Source organism: Rhopalosiphum maidis, chromosome 4 (genome assembly GCF_003676215.2).
Source record: "Rhopalosiphum maidis isolate BTI-1 chromosome 4, ASM367621v3, whole genome shotgun sequence".
NCBI lineage: Eukaryota > Metazoa > Arthropoda > Insecta > Hemiptera > Aphididae > Rhopalosiphum > Rhopalosiphum maidis.
Genome location: NC_040880.1, coordinates 1,330,716 through 1,351,056, shown reverse-complemented (window position 1 = coordinate 1,351,056; position 20,341 = coordinate 1,330,716). Strand labels below are relative to the sequence as shown.

At 24.8% G+C, this 20,341-nt stretch overlaps 1 protein-coding gene across 1 annotated transcript in view; it reads right to left on the bottom strand.

The window, feature by feature from the left end:
* The window catches only part of LOC113560413 (Down syndrome cell adhesion molecule-like protein Dscam2), a 64,662-nt gene extending 44,736 nt beyond the window's left edge, over positions 1-19,926 (bottom strand). The window contains exon 1 of the mRNA XM_026966276.1: positions 19,821-19,926. The gene's annotated coding sequence lies outside the window, so the exon portion shown is untranslated. The remainder of the gene's footprint in view (positions 1-19,820) is intronic.
* Between the last annotated feature and the right edge of the window lie 415 nt (positions 19,927-20,341).

Below are 20,341 nucleotides of genomic sequence, written 5' to 3'. Positions count from 1 at the left end.
TTGGACTTTTTATATTTATATGACATTTTTAGGAAATTGCTAAATCATAAAAAACATTACGAAAATATGGTAAACAATTACTCGTTATCACCTAAACATTTTTAATTTCCAAATAAAAACGATAAAAAAAAATAATAATATATTATATTAATTATATATATATATTTAACAGTTTTTATTTATAATTTGAAATTGTTAATAATAACAATTTTCATTAACGGACATTATTATTTTGCTTGGGTATTTTTTAAAATGCCTTCAGAAACTCATGTAATCAACAATCATATTATCATAAAAGCTGTTATAATTACAGAAACATTTACTCTTTACGACTTGACATTATCATAATTAACACGTACCGACTTCTAGTTAATAGATAACAAACAATTGAAATGTCATGTCATAACAAATATTTAAAATACTTAAATTGGAAAAAAAATTAAATATTTTATATCTCAAATTTAAAATAATATTCATTATCATGCAATGTATTTTACAAAAAGTTATATAAATATTAGTTATATCAAATTGATTGCCCTGTCATAATTAATATATATATTTTTTTTATTATTGTTGTTTATTAAACAAAATTATATTACATAATCTGTAAATGATTATTTTACAATAGAAAGTAATTTTTAAAATAACAATTTATAACTGTTACTTTATTGGTTATAATCAAATAAATCAATGAATATATCCATATACAGCGACAGGTCACAATACATCTAAAACCCGATACGTTATTAGTTATATATACTTTTATAATAACTTACTATAATATTAATCGACATAATTAGTGTAATTAGTTACGATGAGTTTAAATAACGTGATATATTGATTACCTACTCGATTGTTCCACATTAATATACAATTATAGATTTATAGAGTAGACACGTTAGAATACATATTTTGTCATATTTTAAAATTGAGTAATATATAATATAATTTTTTTGTTTACAATAAATTATTAGGCTAATAATCAATAAATCGTATATGTAATTAGAAAAAAATTACTTTTCTCTGCTATTAAATATGTATGAAAATAACTTTAATTTTTGATTTACCAAAAAATGTTTTCTTATAATTTTAGTTTATAACAACTAATTTTACTCATAGAGTCGTAGACATAATAAATAATCACTTATACTTGAAATATACAAAAATAATTCAAGTGAAAAACATTACCGGTAGATAACTTCAAGAGTCAAGACATCGAACAACTGATTGATAAGGGTTGAAGCATGAAGTTAAACGATTATACTGTACTTTCATTAAAGATAAATCAGAAAAAATATTTAGTTTTACAGTCATTGCAACGCTTCACGTCTTCGCGTAAAAATAAGATATTAATTTTTCTATAATGAAGTAAGGGATTAATGTCGGTAAAACTTTTTTCTAATGCATTATATACTTTTGAAAGTATACCTACTTAAAAGATTTACGTGTGATATAATGAATACATCATATTATAATACGTTTTTAAAATATCAGTTTGTTACAGTCATGAAAGCAGTGCCACAGAATAACTTTAAGTCCAGAAGGCTCACTTAATGAGAACTCAGAAATTAGTAAAATGTTCGGTCTATCAGTGTAAATGAATGTCTTACTACTTAGATATTGTTATACAATAAAATGATGTACGATATTTATTGTATCAATAATCTGTATTGTATTATTATCTTTATACAGGCTATACTTATAGATTAATAATAAATCTATCCCCCATAAGAACCCATGAAAAGTGAGCCTTCTGGTTATTACAGTGGCACTGTTACATATTAATATGATCACTAATTAGTAATTAATGAATACAAATTACTAATCTATTTAAAATCTATAATTTTGAAGCTAATGGATATTTTTCTGTTGTTATTCAAAACATTTATCAGAAATGCACTATTTAAATATTATTTAGTGTTTAATATAAAGCATTATTTTTTTATAATTTTAAAATTAAAATTCTCTATTTAATATGTAAAACACTTTTTATTGACGATTCTGAGTGAAGATTGTTACATTGATTAAGATATTTTATTGTTTATTAATACCTTATTTAATATTAAGTGTTTTTAAAATAATAACATTGAAGTAAAGAATTCTCTAAAGACACTGCAAATAGCATTTTAATGGCAACATATTGTGTACTCATATAAAAAAAAAACACACACATCATTGTAAAATCAATACGGAGATTTACGTCCAAAAATTAATAAACTTTAATTTCACATTAACCTATGATTTGTATGGATGCCCAATTAAAATAAATTTAGCACATCTCATTTAGTCATTAATAGAGTATAGCCATACTGTAATATTAAAGTGAACCAAAATAATCGGTTTCAATATCCCGGATTATATATAATTCAACCTCTTATATTATAAGATATTGTGTGTAGACGAAACCACAAGTTCGATAAAATTTAACTACATGATGTAGGTGTGTTCACCCTATTTTCTATTCTTATACCCCGTTAGAATCGAGAAGCACATAATCTCTATTTGAAACGTGTTTGGTGAACAGTGTTTGTTTGGATTTGGTTATAAGAATAGACACAATATTATACATAACGTATTTTATACATATAATAGTATAAATAAATATAAATAATGTTATATACTGCATAATATAATATAATATAATAACGGATAGGAAAAGTATCCAGCTAAAATAACCCACTTTTAAACACGTTTTGTTGAAATTGAGTACCGACAAAATTTGAAAAACTTAAATATACCACATAATAAGTAAACCCAATCATATAAATACTAGAAGATTTACATTTTATTACAATAATAATAATAATAATAATAATAATAGTATAAGTAGTTACTATATTCAATGCTTTCTAGTCTCCTCAAAAAAGTTTATGATTTATTTCAGGTTTTTAGATAACCATAGATAGTGACGTGAGAAATGATTTTGGTTTTGTGTATGGTACATTGATGTTCCATTTAAATATTTTAAAAATGTCATGTTCAGTTTAATTTAAAATGTTCTACTGTTTAGATGTTCATCGACTAATATAAATACCCGCGATTCCTAAACAGTATATTCATTCATTAATACGTCTCAAAGTTTTTAATCATGTTTAAATACCATAAAAGTGATCCATTAATTTGAAATCGACGCAGAAGCATCTCATTTATATTATAATATATTTGTTTATTTGTTATATTTTTTTTTAGATTTAGATTTTCTAATTCAACATGACGTGCTATTTTCGTTTACGGAAACTCTGAAATCTGATAAATACAGAAAATACAAAAGTATTATTGTCACATATTCGTATATGAAATGTGAAACAGGACAAAAAATAACTACAATATAGATATTTTGTCTGGAGTTTTGAAACAACTAGACGAAAAACGGATGTGGATAAAATGTGGCGCCATTGCTTTTAAAAACTAAAAAAATGTATTGCGTAAGTTATTTCTGATTCGTAGAATAATATTTTATTTGTTGATGTAATGTAAACATTAATAAAGGTATTTAAATATTTACGAAACGTTTTATTAGCTTCACAGAAATATCAAGTAAAAGAATATCTAATACAATTTTCAAATTTACAGTGAAAATTGAGTTATACTTTTGATATACTTCAATAGTTTACAAATTTGTTTGCAAGTATTAATAGGTAATACTTGATTAATTGGGAATTTGTAAATTCTAAATTTATATTGTATAGTGCTTATTTAATATTTTAATGTATGTATATTATATAAAAATTAGTGAAAGATGTCTTATTAAATTTAACAATTATACCATAAATTAACAATAAATGTATTCAAGTATTATACATTTTATAATTACCACTTGTAAGTAAAATTTTTTCAGGAGCACTGTATGTGCACATGTCTATCCGTTGATCAGTTATTACGAGTATTTTAACGGTTTTAGGCTGTGCTTTATGCACGTAACAAGTAAGTATCTCATTATTGCTGTTTTCAATGTGTTAGTAAATTTTTATTTTATTTTATAATTAATTATATTTTGTTGTTTGTTTGATTGATCGATCTCTAGACGAATCATTCACGGTTGAACGTGATCGTTAATTATCAACAATCACTCATCCCTCAATATGTTAAATATTTTTATTTATTTAATTTTAATTTCATATAAAATATATACTTTGACTAGATGTAGCATGATGTGATATTATTGAAATAATGAAATGTTTTAAATAGGTTAGTATCATATAATAAACGTGAAGTTTAGTAAGTCACTAGATATTAAAAAATAATAATAATTCAAAACTTAAAATATGTAAGTTCAATTAATCGAAATATGTAATTGTAAAATAAATTTTATTATATGAAAAAAATTTACAGTTATGTTTAAACTTTAAACATACTATAGATGAGTGTATCATCATTATTATAAAATTCAAAACAATTACACTTCTAACTTCCAAATATAACTATATAAATACCTACTTCAAATTATCAAAACTACAAAAAAAATAATAAGTTTATTAATTTTTTTAGCTGTTTCAAATTAATTGACTGAATTTTGATTGTAAAATAAAATAATTTTTAAATATTTTTAATATTTCTTAAGGCGCTTAAATTATAGCTATTAACGATGTTTTAAAGTTACTATTTGTAAACCACTTTGTAGTTTGTTGGACTAGCTATTTTAAAATCTTTTTGAATTAACTTTACATGTCGACCTTTCTATGGAATATACTTTTGGTAATTTTGGTAATGGACCACAAAAGATTTTAAGTCCCGCAGGACTTACTTGTTATTTCTATTGCTACCTATATTTTTAACCATTTCAGTGTCAAAGTAAGTTAATCACATCGTTCTGATTCGTCTTCAAACTAACTGCAACACTTAAAACCTAGGTGATTATTGTTGTCTTGAATTTTTAGATAAAAATAACAATTTAAATCTTATATCCATATTCTTGTCTATAATATTATGTTAGATACATCAAATAAATAACAATAAATTATTAACACTTCATTCCTCAGTAAAACAAATTAATTTTCCAAAAATAAAAATTAAAGAAACAGTAACATTTCCAATAGGTTTAAGTATATAATATTGAGAATTCTGATTTATTTTTGTACTATTAGGTTATACAAAAAAAAAAAAAATCGGTTTTCGTTATTCCTCTAGTCGAAAAGAAAATAGTTGTCGTTTCTATTTTTTTTTTTTAGAATTAATTGAAAAATAAACAAGAATGTAAATAAAATATTTTATCGGATTAGTGGATGATTTTTTTATTTGACAGTTCAACAAAATGAATGATTTTAATGTTCCCGAATAAAGCTTATCGGTAACTACTAACTACTATAACAATAAGGTTTATGGGGAGATCCGTTATTCACGTCTGTGGTTTTAATTCAAGAAATATGCGTTATCCCATTATTACACCATATATGGTATATACACTTGTGCACAGCGAATAAGGCTTGTATAGTATGCGGATAACGTTTATTACTGTAGTAGAACTATATTATTGTGAATTACGAGAATAAAATCTGGATTAAAAAAACTTTAATATAATAAAGGGTTTTTTTTTTGTTAATTAAAATAGGTAGTAAAAATGAAAAAACTAACAATGAAAATAATAAGTCTACGGATGTACAAATGATTCAATTAGATTACGGTGTACAGACTTATTGGTTCATAGGCCGCCGTGTTTTCTGTGATGTTAACACAAGAAAACGGAAAAACTATAAATATCCCACACCGTGCATGTATATTTTATGATTTACCAAGCACGAAATCGCTTCCAATTATGCATTTTATAATGAATTATTCATATTCTGATTTTTGAAAATTGTAAATATATTATTATTTAATTATTTAACTATTAATTTATTATTGTTATAATTGTTATTAAGTACATAAACATTTTTAAAAGAATTACCCGCTAAATAATTAGCTCTTTTAAAGGTTTTCGTTTAAAAAACAAAAGTGTGTATTTCACCACTAAGCACTTCTTAGTAGTAAGTACTTAAGACTTTATAGTCTTTATGTGTGTATTTAAACATTTAAAAATAAGATTTTGCATTGTCAAAGAAAAAAATTGGTTGCACATGTTTAGTTAATCACTCTGTATACATATATTTTTTTTTTATAGAAGTTTATGCGGTGTACCTATATACGTAACAATGTCAATAGAAGATGATGTGTGCGGTCTGCGTATTTCCATCTGTCTTTCTGTTTATGCGGCGTCCCATAAAATTGATTTTAGCCGTGTATGTATACGTATTCTGCAGTTGCCGCAGGGTAGGGGGATAATAGGTGACACTGCGTGGGAAGGGGTGTTGATGGACTGACGTATATTAGGGGAGGTTGGGTGATGCGTCGGGGAGAGAGAATTCGCACGCGCGCACAAATGCTCGCGGACGAACAATACGCGTGTGTATCGGCGAGCGCTCTTATATTACCATTGTATACTGGAGAGGACAACGCGTACAATAATTACAGAAATTAATTAAGGGAGGCGACCCTTTTTGCCAGTCCACCACCCTGACCTACTCGACGACTAAATAATACGCGTGTAATGCCATAATAATAATAATAATGTACACGACGACCTTTCATTCACTGATTAATTATTATTATATATTTTATAGTTCGATTGTTTATTCAACGATTTTACTATTTATACTTTATATATTACTGTCTACTACATTATTACTATTTCATCTTTGAACGGAATGCCTACCGACAGCATAATATTATGTAAATGTCATCGTATAAATTACGTCGTTTTAAGTGTCAAAATTTTCGGAATTCACAGTCCACTCAAATGTTTGCGTAAAACCTATTTAATAGTGAACCGACCCATCGGACCGACGAGAGAAAGGTAGGGCTATGCTCAGTGATTGTTGCCCGCGCCGCGGGGTTATTAGTTATTATGCTTTGCAAAAAGGTTCATCACGATATATCCAATTTACACGTTAACGATGTTGTTGTTATAGAATGTAGATACTCACTTTTATTACTCATTAGGTATACATTCACAAATGTTCAGTTTTAAAAACACACTTACAGAGAACATTCAACAGCGGTTTTAAAGGAAGAACACAATTATCAATTACATAATTTAACATAAACAATGTTTTGTAAAGGTTTATATAACATATCCGTTTTTGAAAAACAGTGCATAACAGACTTTTCTGTAACATTTTATAGAATAAATAAAAAATTATTTTTTGATACCTCATTATACTTATATATTATCCTCTAATAGTTTTAAAATAAGTTTTTATTTTTATTATTACGCCAATCAACATATTTTAGTGAATATTTTCAGTATACATTTTCAATTGCGTAACGACCAACAACGTTTACGGTGAGCAACTGATTTTAAATTAGTTTAAATTGGTATTTTAATATAATTCCATTTTTAATTTTCTTAAAAACTCATTAAAACTGTCCATATTAAATATTTAAAAAAGCCACGGAGAAAAACTGAATCGGATTCTTAAGAGGACGTTCTTATCATCGGGCGTTTGTATGTACGAATTTATAATTAAGCTAATACATTTGTTATTTTAATCAAAAATTATTTTCAAGCGGCGAACGACTTAGTACAGTAAGTAATTTAAAAAATAAAAATATATCATAATTTTGATAATAGATTAGTATAGATACTCGAGAATTTCACACTAGACAACTACTATTATTATACTTCATTAGCTATGCAATAACAGTCGTTAATGTTTTAATACTACAAACTGCAGACTATAATAATAAAATAATTTATTATTCTTATTTTAAATTCTTAGCAGATCGATGAATGTATTAATTTTACAATGATGTATGGTTTTTTTGTCTGTAAACATTTTTAGGGGCAGTAAAAACGCTTTGATTTTTGAAAACGGAGGCGATTTCTATTTGCAATTGAAATCTAATCGATATTTTGATAATAGAAGGGGGAGGTATTGCAACTATATATTTACTATAAATTATAACATACAATATAATATTTTATAATGTTTTATTCTTATTTATATATAAGCAAAAGCAAAGTAGAAACCATCGATGTCAAAGTCTTGACAAATATTAAAAAGTTATACTTATAAAATATAGAGTAATTCACCAAACATGATCACTCCCATACTTTTCTTGAATAATTAATTCATTTTAATTTGAATTTTTAAGTATACTTAACTCAATAACAGCAATGATTAATTTAAATCTGATTATAAAATATTATTAAACTTTTATATTCTTTCATATTACGCATAAAAAAAATCAAGATTTGAGTTTTACTTGATAGAATTTCTTTTTATGTTTTTATAACCTTTTTATCATTTTAGAAATATTTACATCAATGAATTTGTCAATTTAAAACGTATATAATTATAAATCAACGCTGAAATTTAAACTGACAATTTAATAATTTCGTGATTTATCAAATGGAAAGTTAATTTGTATTATTTACAGTACCTATTGACGTATCGTTATTTATATTAATACTCGAAATATTTATTTCTTTTCTATAGGCATAGCAAGATGATTATAAGTTATAATTATACGAAATACGAATGTACGTATATATATTATTCATTATTTTATTAAAATTTTTTTATAGTTATAAAAATAAAATGTAAAATATTCAGTTTGTAATGAATATATTATTCTATATCACTTTAAAATATTTTATTTTCATACTACATGTCTAAAACCATTAGAAGTAACAAATTGATTTGATGTCATACATTTAATTATGCGTTATATACTAATAAATAACAATTGTAAATTTTATAATTACAATTAACGGATTAAACAGCGTTATAAAAAATAAATATTGACATTTGTTTTTTTTAAATTTTGTTTAGAAATGTAAATAATTTATGAATCATATACTTCAATACTTGTCTTAACGTAATAAGACATCATTGTTGTTAAAAAAAAATTGAAATGCGAAAATTAGCTTTTAAGGATTTTTAGTTTAAAATGTATAAATTATCAATTAGAAATGTATTATAAATTATATTTAATAATAGATAAAATTATATTTCGGTATGGTTAAATAATCAATATTTTTTATAATTAGGTACACTTCGTTATTATATTAAATAAGAACATGATTTTTATATAGTTATAATAATAATATAATATGTGGGTTGTTTAATTTGACCAGTTAAAATCGAAAGTATATTATAATAAAAGTTAACAGTAGTATTGTATAAATGTAAAATGTCAAATTTTTTGATGGCATCAAAGGGATATAAACATTATAAACTAATATTATTTTTAAGTAAAAACAACTTATATTTGTAAAAATCATTTTAATTCATATATTTCTTTATATCGTTTAATTAATACTTGATAACTTCCTACTGTTTTAATAAATCATTACTTTATTTTTATAACTATTTATAAAAGAAAATATCTTATGATTCCAATTATAATTAGTTTCTGAAAATGTATTTAGTGTTTTTTTAATCTTTTTATGAACTATGCAGAAGACAAATTTAATTTAAAGATTGAAATTAGTACGAAGATAAATCATAGGTACAAACTTAAAAGTTTAAATTAAGTTTTAATTTAAATATAATTTATTTTCTTTTATTATTCTTTGATTTGTATACAATATATTTTTGAAAAAAAGGTTATATTTCGTAAAAAAATAAGACAAACTTTATGTAATATAATATCAATTATATCGAGCTTTATAATAATTGTTGATCTTGTATGTACACAAACGAATTAAATTTTGCATTTTAAAAATTGAATATAATATTTAAAATTTATTTATTTTGAATTTTACTATGTTTCATTTACCTATTTCTGACTAGTTTATAGTGAGACTAAGTCTATTTTATGGCAAATTATAAAGAAACTAATGAAAAACCTTTTTATAAATAATTGAAATAACACTGTCAAAATATTATACATAAATAATTATGTAAATACTTGCGTAACTAGATTATTTGAATTATCTGTACATTATGCCATTACTAAATAACATCTGCACATTACTAAAAAAATATATATACAGTATACACATCTCGTATTTTTTTAAATAAAATTAAGTATTAAATGAGGTATAATATTGAATATATTTCAAAATATAAATGCGAAACCGATGAAAAGGACTCTAGAGTCTTCGCTAGATTATCAATCCTTTCAAAAAGCATCTTCATTAATTACTCAGAGGTTTTTCACACAGTGGTGGCGGGTATTATCACATCAGTTAATAAGCCCGGTGAACTGTTCATTAAATATTATTAAATTTAATTTAAAACCTAGTTAATCGTATAATGTATATGCTGCATACCTACTGATTCATGTTATATTGTAATATAATGGTTAGTACTGGGTAGTTACATATTGTATTAACGTAAAAATTACGAGATTAAAATGTATGTAAGATATGTTAAAATTCTAAATAAATCTTTCTTTGAGGTATAAATTATATAGAATGTTATCATATACAAATATTAAAACCATACTATACTGTTCTTTATAAAAAATGTGCATATTATTTGACGATTTAGGAAAAATTATAAAACTAATATCCTATGAACTTAAAATTATCTATTTAAGTGTTTATACATAATAATGTACCTAGTTATAAATAAAAATTAAATTAAATGTTGTGTTTGGTAAGCAAGAATCAACTAAATTTATTAACTTATGTGTAAACTAAATATTTAAGGGTAATTTTTCCAATAACTCACTAAACACTGTATATTATTCAAATATTAAAAATATTAAAAACATCTATAATACCTGAATTCAAATTATAAAATAATAAATCTATGTCAACATTATAAAACACATTTTCAAACAAAGTTTTTGGAATAAAACTTATATCTTATTCACTCAAAAAATCTTGAATAATACATCTCATAAAAACTTGTGTTTATTGCGTACTGTGTAATTAACATTATTTTAAATTCAGTTCTCAAGTTTAAATTATAAATTTTAATGAATAATAACGAATTACGCACCTACTTTGGACCCCCAAAACAATTTAGTAACGTGCATTATTTTAAAATATTTTCGACAATTAACATTAGAAATACATTTAATAAAATAATTTATAATACCTACTCGTATTAGTATCTGTATAAAAATTCACAACTCTATGTTCAAAATATTTAAGTAGCCATTTTTTTAGAGGCACATACAATTTAAAAAATATCCTTTAAATATTCAAATACACAATACACAGCTATGATAGACAATTTCAAACATTATTTTCTTTTTTTTTTTTTAAGTAATGATTTTTACATCCATCAACTAGAATAAAGTGCCAAGACATACCATAACTTATAAAGCTGTTGGTATTCTTCCATCGCTATTATTATATTTTATTGTTTGCACTGTTTACGGTTACGTTTTAAACAGTTTTCTAACAATTATTAATTATTATACTAAAACAGCATTAATGAAGCTACACGTATTGTATTATTAATTATTCGTATATACATATTCAAAATGACTGTTTTAATTTAAAATACATTTTTTTTTACACTAAGCACTTTTTAAATTTTCTATATTAGTACGCAGAAAAATAATATTCCCTACGTATATAAATATATATTTATGATTTGATTTTTGTTTTAACTCTTTTAGAAAATTAAAACGCTTTAAATATCTGCGTTTTATTTTATTTTTATTAATTTTTTTTATATCAAAGTTACAAAAATAACGCGTGTAAAATAACTACGACATGTTTATAATATATGTGTACAATATATATTATTATATGACACCATTAGATTTGTGTTGTTTTAAAATTAATTGCGCGGGTATTTTAGATAAATGTTTTGTTATTTTTATACGATTAGTATATTTTCATTTATTAAAGCGTGGCAAAAATATAATAATGATAATATTAACCAAATTTACCATTGTGTGGTGTTCAGATATGTATTATTATTATTATTATATTATCGTCGAAAATCCTAACGAATCTATCACTCACGGCCACTTATCTGCGGAAAACCATCGCTGCCGCCGTCGACGCCACTATATCGTCGTCATTATTATAGGTACGCCGGACCCATTTACTATAGATTCTGCCAAATGGACCGTCGGAATTTAGAGTTCGGGCTTTTAATGTCCTGTTTACTTTACAGTCCATTACCTCGTGCAGCGGCTCGGCAGACGGGGAAAACTAAAACTCGGTCGGGTTCGCGGCGTACACATACACCTTTCCCGAGCACACGCATACGTATACGTACAACATCCGCAAGCTCACGCACGCACACACGCGATACCGACCAACTGCGAGTCGAAAACCTAAACCCCGAGTGGGCATGGGACCGAAAGAGGAGAGGCGTGTAATGTGCGCACAACGACCTAGAGTAGTTTTTAATCATTACAAAGTTCCCCCCGTGGACGAGAGAACCATTATTGTAATGTTTTTTTTTCTTCCTCTTCTGCTTCGACTTCTTCTATCGCCTACTCTAACCCGTCGGCGTAGTGCTTTTTCTTTGTCCGTCGCCAACCGGAATAGATTAACGGTTTCGATAATTAACGTTTTACGGCATACAGAGCTGCACGGCGGCGGCGATTACCGCAAACCGATAAGATACACTTTACGCGTAGGCACACACACACATATATATATATGTATATGTATAGTAGCTGATGCTTTTGGAAGTTGAAAAATACGTGGCGAGGGGGTGACGGGCGAAGAGTTCGCGAGACGACGACTTGTAACAGAGAGCACCGGCGACAAAAGGTCGTAGATATGGCGGAGGGGAAATGTTTGGTTTACATTCATACCAAATGAGCTTTGCGATCAGATAACCTCGCCCGCCGCCGGACACATGGCTTCCCATCAGTATACATTATTATAGTACTTGATACACATTTCAAACCTTACACTCACTCCCCCCCCACGACTTGTAAAGAATAAATATATACAATGTGTATTATACATATACGTAGTTAGGTCGTAGGTATACGTTTATAGGTATACATGTCGTCGTCAATGTTGTTGTCGCTGTTGTTTTTTCGTTTTTAATACCTACCTATATCGGATATAGATAAACTATTTATAATTGAAACCTTTTTGTGGTTTTGTGTTTTTAGTTTTTTATACGCGTGTGTATGCGTATGTCCGTAACGAAACTCGAGTGTTGCAGTGGGGAATTAACTCGGAGTACATTTACACGGCAAGTCTAAAAATCGAGATATATATATTTTTCAGGATTGAGAGCATATATATATATATATATATATATATATAGTAATACGATATGCTTCGAAAAAAAGTGATTCCGTGTCAAACTATAATATAAAGGTTAAAGAGTTACAAGTGAAATAGAATAAACATACGTTATACGTATATTTTGGTAATACAAAATCGAATAATATTCATTGTAGACATGAATATTTGCACACAGTGATCGTAATTAATTATCAGTTCACAAAATTATATCGTATTTTTAATCGTTTTTAAATTACTATTATTATAACCATCAAAATTTACACAAAATAATTCACGGAAACATTAAGAAAAATATTTTTTGTAATTAAAAATACACTATAATTATAATGATGATCATTTATATATATATTTTTAAGCATATTTTAATTATGCTTCTCAAGATTTTAAATAATATGCCCGTACCTATCTATTATTGAATTAACATACAATATTTTTTAAGTAAAATAATCATAATTTTAAGTAAATTGTTTAAATGATTTTCAGTCGTCTATTTTAAGTACATATACTATATGTATATTTTAAAATATTATTTAACTATATATTTAAAATATTTAACCGATAGAAAAATAATACTTTTTCTTTCTTATTTTCCATTATATATTTTTTAACAATTTTTTATGAATATCGACAAGTCATGTAGTATTTCAAATTTCAGTTTTTATTTAATTTGTAAACATAATGTGAAATATCAGGAATATCGTAATTATTGAAAAAAAATCTAATATATAGCAGTTATGACAATTCTTCATTTATTTCGCTTTATTTTTTTGTCAATAGACACTATACAGTTTTTAAAAATAACAGATAAGAAGTAATTCAATTTATATAAATAATTATATTATACTGTATTACGAGTAAATATTATGATATGCAGACAAATTAAACTTTTAATCAATGTGTTAATCACAAATCGTAATCAAAAATTATAAATAATGGATAATGAACTTTAATAATAATAATAATAATATATTGATTAATTTTGCGAACCCATTAATATACTCTTCACAAAAAAAACTCTCACAACCTTGATAATTATTGTGATTAAATCCTTTGTTACTAAAACAAAATATTATGTGTATAATATGTTTAATACACACCAACATTGTTTTTTAGATTATCAAAGTTTAGTATTTACACTGAATATAAATACGCCGACACAGCTAAAGTATACCCAATTGAATTATTGAGAGGATATTCATAACGATCCTGTTTTCGAGATAAAAATATGTAATGAAATGATGAATTCTATAATATAATATTATTTTTAATAAAAATCACTATTAAATCTACTATACATAGTTTACTTATACATGTATAATAAGTTTATATTTATTATTTATTTACATTTTTATATTGATTATAATATATATTTAACCTTGTTTTAAATATCTTAATATTAAATTATAATATATATATACATATATATATATCTAATTTAATTATAAATATTCAAAATATAGCTGAATCGTATTGAATTCTTCTAATATATGTATAAGCTAAAATTCTACATTCCTACTCATAAAATGTATAAAAACACATGCAATAATAGATTATTGGTTATTTAATGAATACAACGTACCAAAATAGTTAACATGTTAATATCAAAAATTTCAAATCTCCTAAATTTTGCCTACAAGTTTATATTATTATGAGACCATTCCAATATTAAACTCGTGTTTGCATATATCTATTTAATTCGAATTTTATCTTGTGACTAATGCTGATTGGCTATACTTTTTCAATTCCCGCAGTATCACATTTTATGTAAAAAAAGAATAATACTTTCAGGAAGAATGAAATCCAATTACCCAACATAACAAACCGTAAAATCATATAATATTGCACTGGTAATATTTATATTCCTTTTTAGTTAGTTTGAGGGGTGAAGGCCAAGGGGTGAAGTATAATATTCAATGTAACAAGAATGCATGTAATATGATCTGTTCTGAAGTACCTACTTTTAACATCCGTCAAAATGAAAACATCGAAATTTGTCTCTAGAGAACAATTTACATATTCCTCCCCCTTGAGTTAAGACGGTAAGTACTAAGTACCTTTAAATGTATACAAATAATATATGGAATAAGTACATTACACAGTAGTCATTACGTTCATTTGATGACTGGTATAAAATATAGTGTTGTTAGCTAAACACGTACTTAGGAATTTAGTTGTTTGAATAAGTACCATTATAATTTACCGATTTAACTTCGACATAATAAATGTATATTTAAATAATAATAATAATATTATCTACGATTTTTATTTCACTTTAATATCTATGAAAAAAATTGTATTCCATTTAATTTATAGTTAAATGTATAGTTCACTTTAGTATAGGTAATATGAAAATAATATGCCAGATGATTTTAAACACTTTTAAAAGAATATTATTTGGCAATTGCAATTTTTTTATACGCTAAAATATAAAATTGTATTTTAACTCACTCACTTTGAACAGTTCAAACACTAACTACGATTACTAGAAGAATCTCCTCATGTACACTTTTTTATGATTTTATTTATTGTTAAATATTATTTTATTAAATAAAAATTATTATTATTTATCATTATTAATTCGGTATTAATAAAAGCGCTGAATCTAAAACATTTATTTATATTAACAAAAACATTTATAACATATTTAATACAAAATGAAGACATACCGATGGTTGTACACTATAACTGTATTAAATTATTATGTTTAAATAAATGCACCTATCGATAATTTAAAGTCAGAAAATACATACAAATACGAATTAAAACTATAGAATACGATAAATTATAAAATTACTCACGAAAATAAATAAAAAATAGTCTTGTTATACAGGTAAATAAATATTTTTGAAATTAAATATTTATACGTATAGCACAAACTTTTGCAGAACTATAGTGTTTTCATTCCCACCGGAAGGCCAACACAGTGAGTCGAAAGCTGTTACAGTAGTGTGTGTATGTGTATGGGCTTAGACCTTTTCCGTGTCATACACATAATAATAAATGGTTTGAAAAACGATTGGCGAGCACACATATACTAAAATACTCACACGCGTGCACATAAATACCCATGCAGACATACACATTTTATTACACCATTAGCCAGGCTTCGAGGGATTATTTTAGATTTTACACGAAATCTGATTGTACTTTTTTTAAAACTCATTTATGTGTGTAAAACTTTTTTTTACAAGTATTATTAATATATTCCTGCAGTGACAAAAGATCTCGGGAAAAAAATTGTATTCTTACTCGAATGTTGATATTATTGGAATTTATTCATTCTTACAGAAAATTACGTATACTTCAGTTGCTAATAAAATATAATGTTTTACATTATTTTCTTTTTTCGAGAAACTGATATTATTCAGTTAATGTTTTGTAATACATTTGTTAGGCAGATAATGTTATAAAATAAATAATCTATTTTTAGTAGAATATTATTCTCTACACTTCTACGGGATAAAACGTAATGTACCTCTTATTTTGTAATAGTGTAATTAGATATATTGTGGATGATAATTATTATATTTTATGGTATTGTGCATTTAAATTAAAAAATATGTATAAATTAAAATGTGTTGATAATATATATATATATATTTTTAAAAGTCAACTTAACTAAGTATATCTGTAATGCATTTATCTCAAAATAAATATATATATATATTTAAAAAACAAAATGTAATTGTTTTATTTATTCCTGCTTAAAATGTTGCATGTTAGTATTTATACAACTTTATATTTATTATAATACAAAAAGATCCACAAATAATTTATCATTAAAATAACTAGGTTAGGTTAGGTAATCAAACATGAATTGTAATTATGTAAATACATAAACTATTCAATCTCATAATATAAAAATGTTATACCATCATCATCAAAATTAATAACCGTCGTTAACAAAACTTTTAAAGTATTTTCAACAGAATGTTGTTGTTTACTGATTCATGTTTGTTATTATTATTTTTATTATTCTAAATATTTTAAAAATAATGTTAAAGCATGAACACGGGCAAACTTTGATCGATTATAGTTTTTTTTTAATACGAAGGTTTATTATGCTGTATAATGTTCGTGAAAGATTTTCAACAATTTAGTTTATTACATATAAATATTTAATAATATGAAGGTCTACGTTAAATTAGCAATACGAAATATTATTGGATTTTAATTTTATCAAGATTTACCCATAAATTTAGATATAGTTAAATTAAAATAATTCTTGTAGAACGTATCAAAATAAACCATTATAATTTATTATGCTTACAACTTTACAAGAATTTATCCTATGTTAGTAAATAAAACGAAAATTTACATTTAAAATGTAAATTTAAAAAGTAAATAAACAAGACTAGAGAGCATTATTAGGTACAAAAAATGTCTATGTCCACTGAACAGGTATATATTGAATGGATCCGAAGCACAAGTCCCATTCGAAAAAATTTAATAATTTATGTTCGATGCACATAGTTTTATGTCTATGGTAAACATTTATATGTATTACATTTCTCGTAAGAGACTTTTGTATAATTTATTGGTATTAACCATCCACCTTAACATAAAGAAACTTATATGTACTTTTATGTTCTCTCGAATAAATGTTATAGTGTTCACGTGCTGGATTTAAAGGACCTAATATCACATTTTTGGTCTTGTAACTAAATTCCGCGTTAGATAGGTATAATGTAATAATATTATCATGTTGGAAATACTTGAAACACACAATAATACACTAAATAATATTACCTATATTTTGTCAAAATAAGACAGTAGTATATTTAAACAAAAAAAAAATATATTTATACATGCGGAATTAAATATATTTAAAAATTATTTGTTACCTGATTTATAGCTCTTTAGTATTTAAAGAATGTCAAATATTTTGAGTACATGATTTTTGCGTATGATAAAAAAAAACACGTAAACTTTTCTTCATAATTTTAGAATATAATTTTATTATCATTATATATATATATATATGAAACGAATATAATATTATATAAATTATAATTAATTGGTAAATAAATAAATGATAGGTAATTTTATAATAATAGTTTAAGCTTAAAAAATTCCATAAATAACAGCATATTATTAAAAATAAAAAAAAAAACTGTGATATTTTTAAAATATTAATTTGGAATTTTTTAGTTTCATAGTTATTTTGAATAAATGCAGTATATATCAATATAATAATATATTATCTATCTATTAAATACTACATAATATATTTTGTATATTATGGTATTTATAGATGGAACTTTTTGATAAAAACTATTGAGTGATATATTATATGTATAAACGTATCGTATTCCAAAGCAGAAATGCATTTTAATGGCAAAACAATAATAAAAACAAATATTTACGATTTAGTATAATAAATTATTTTTGAACAAAATATTGTGTTTGTTAGGTATTAGATATTAGATAATTATCATAAACCTAAGTTATGTTACAAATATTATGATGATTTAAATTATAAGTATTTTAATTTTAATTAGGAGTTATTAGATTGATTTAAGATAAGTTTCATAAATAATTTTTAATTATATTGGTAATTTATTATTAATTCATATCGAAATATAATATTCTCTTTTAGGTAAAATAATATAACTCGTAAAATAAATTTTTTTAATATTTATTTTGATTTTAACATATTATACCTACATAATATGATTCAATACGTATTTTTATATAAAAATGAATATTACAAGCAAATATACAATATATTTAATAATACAGAGTGTAAATCAATAGCATGTTCCTCCTTCCTTTTCTTACAAAATCGTAATAAACCAATTTGTTCAAATTTTGATTTTTAAGTGAACATTCAGGCCGTATATAAATATGCTATTTATGAATAACTTGTGGGTAGTAATTTTTTTTACTCAAATAAATACTAGCTTTGTAAATTGTAATGATTTTATGGAAAATATTTATACATCGAAATTGAAATTTAAAAGAGTAGTTTCTGAATGTTCTGAAGATAATAAAACTTAATAATGGTTTTACATAATAAATTATAAAATGTATGCAATATTTGCTTTGTACTTATTATACTTGGCCAATTTTTAAAATTATTATTAATTTTAAATAAGTTAACAAGTATAAATTATTATAGTTTTCAAATTATCGTACCTAAAGTTTATTACATTTTTGAATTTAAGTTTATATAAATCGACATTTTCAAAAAATCATTTTTTTAACAACTTACTACAAAAAAAGATGTTACTTGAAAATATGTTCTTTAGGTAATAATGAATAAAAAATCATAATTTGCAAAATTATGCATGGGTAGTCAAATAAAAAACATAAAGTGAGTGTGTTTGATAAATCATCTTTGTGTTATACTAAATGATTATTATCGCAACAATCTTCTCGAAGATAATATTAAATATACCTGTAGGTACTATTATTAGTGATTAATACCATAATACGAATTTAATGAGTAGTTAAATCGAAATAGCTTAGCTACTATTATTATTACTTATTATTTTCTGTAGAACATAATAAAAAAAAACAATATGCCTATCTAGTATAAGTAATAAGTATATTATTATCGTGTTGTATGTTTTCTAATAACCATCAATATTGGAATGATAATGGAATCAAGATCTAATAAAAATATTATAGTATATAAATATATGCGACTTACGTGATACAAGACGATTTCGGTAGCTATCGTGTTTTTGACAGCGCACTACCCTGCCCCGGGCAGTTCGGGGGGGTACTGACACGTTTGGGAGCCGGTTCGCGACTGCTTGCCGCCGTGGCGGCGAACGTGCTTTGAACGGCGGCGTACGCGCCACCAACGACGACGCCGCCGTTGCAGTAAAATTGCCCCGTTTTCCAACGAACCACCCCTTGCCGCCAAACCCACAAAATAGTCTGTTGGCGTGTAATCTCTTACCCGCCAAACGTTAGTACATTACAAACTCCGACCGAAAATGTATTACGACATAAATGATTCAATTATTTATTTATATGTTTTACTATGGGTTCCGAACCATTATTCGTTATAACTTATATGCACATCCATCAATGAAAAATTAATTTATTAGGTATTTCTGTTTACTACAATATTGTTGCTAATTACCATCGTTGTAATTGAATATGTTTTTGTACACGAAAGTGTGATTATATAATAACTTACCTTTAATTGTTTTAATAAAACAT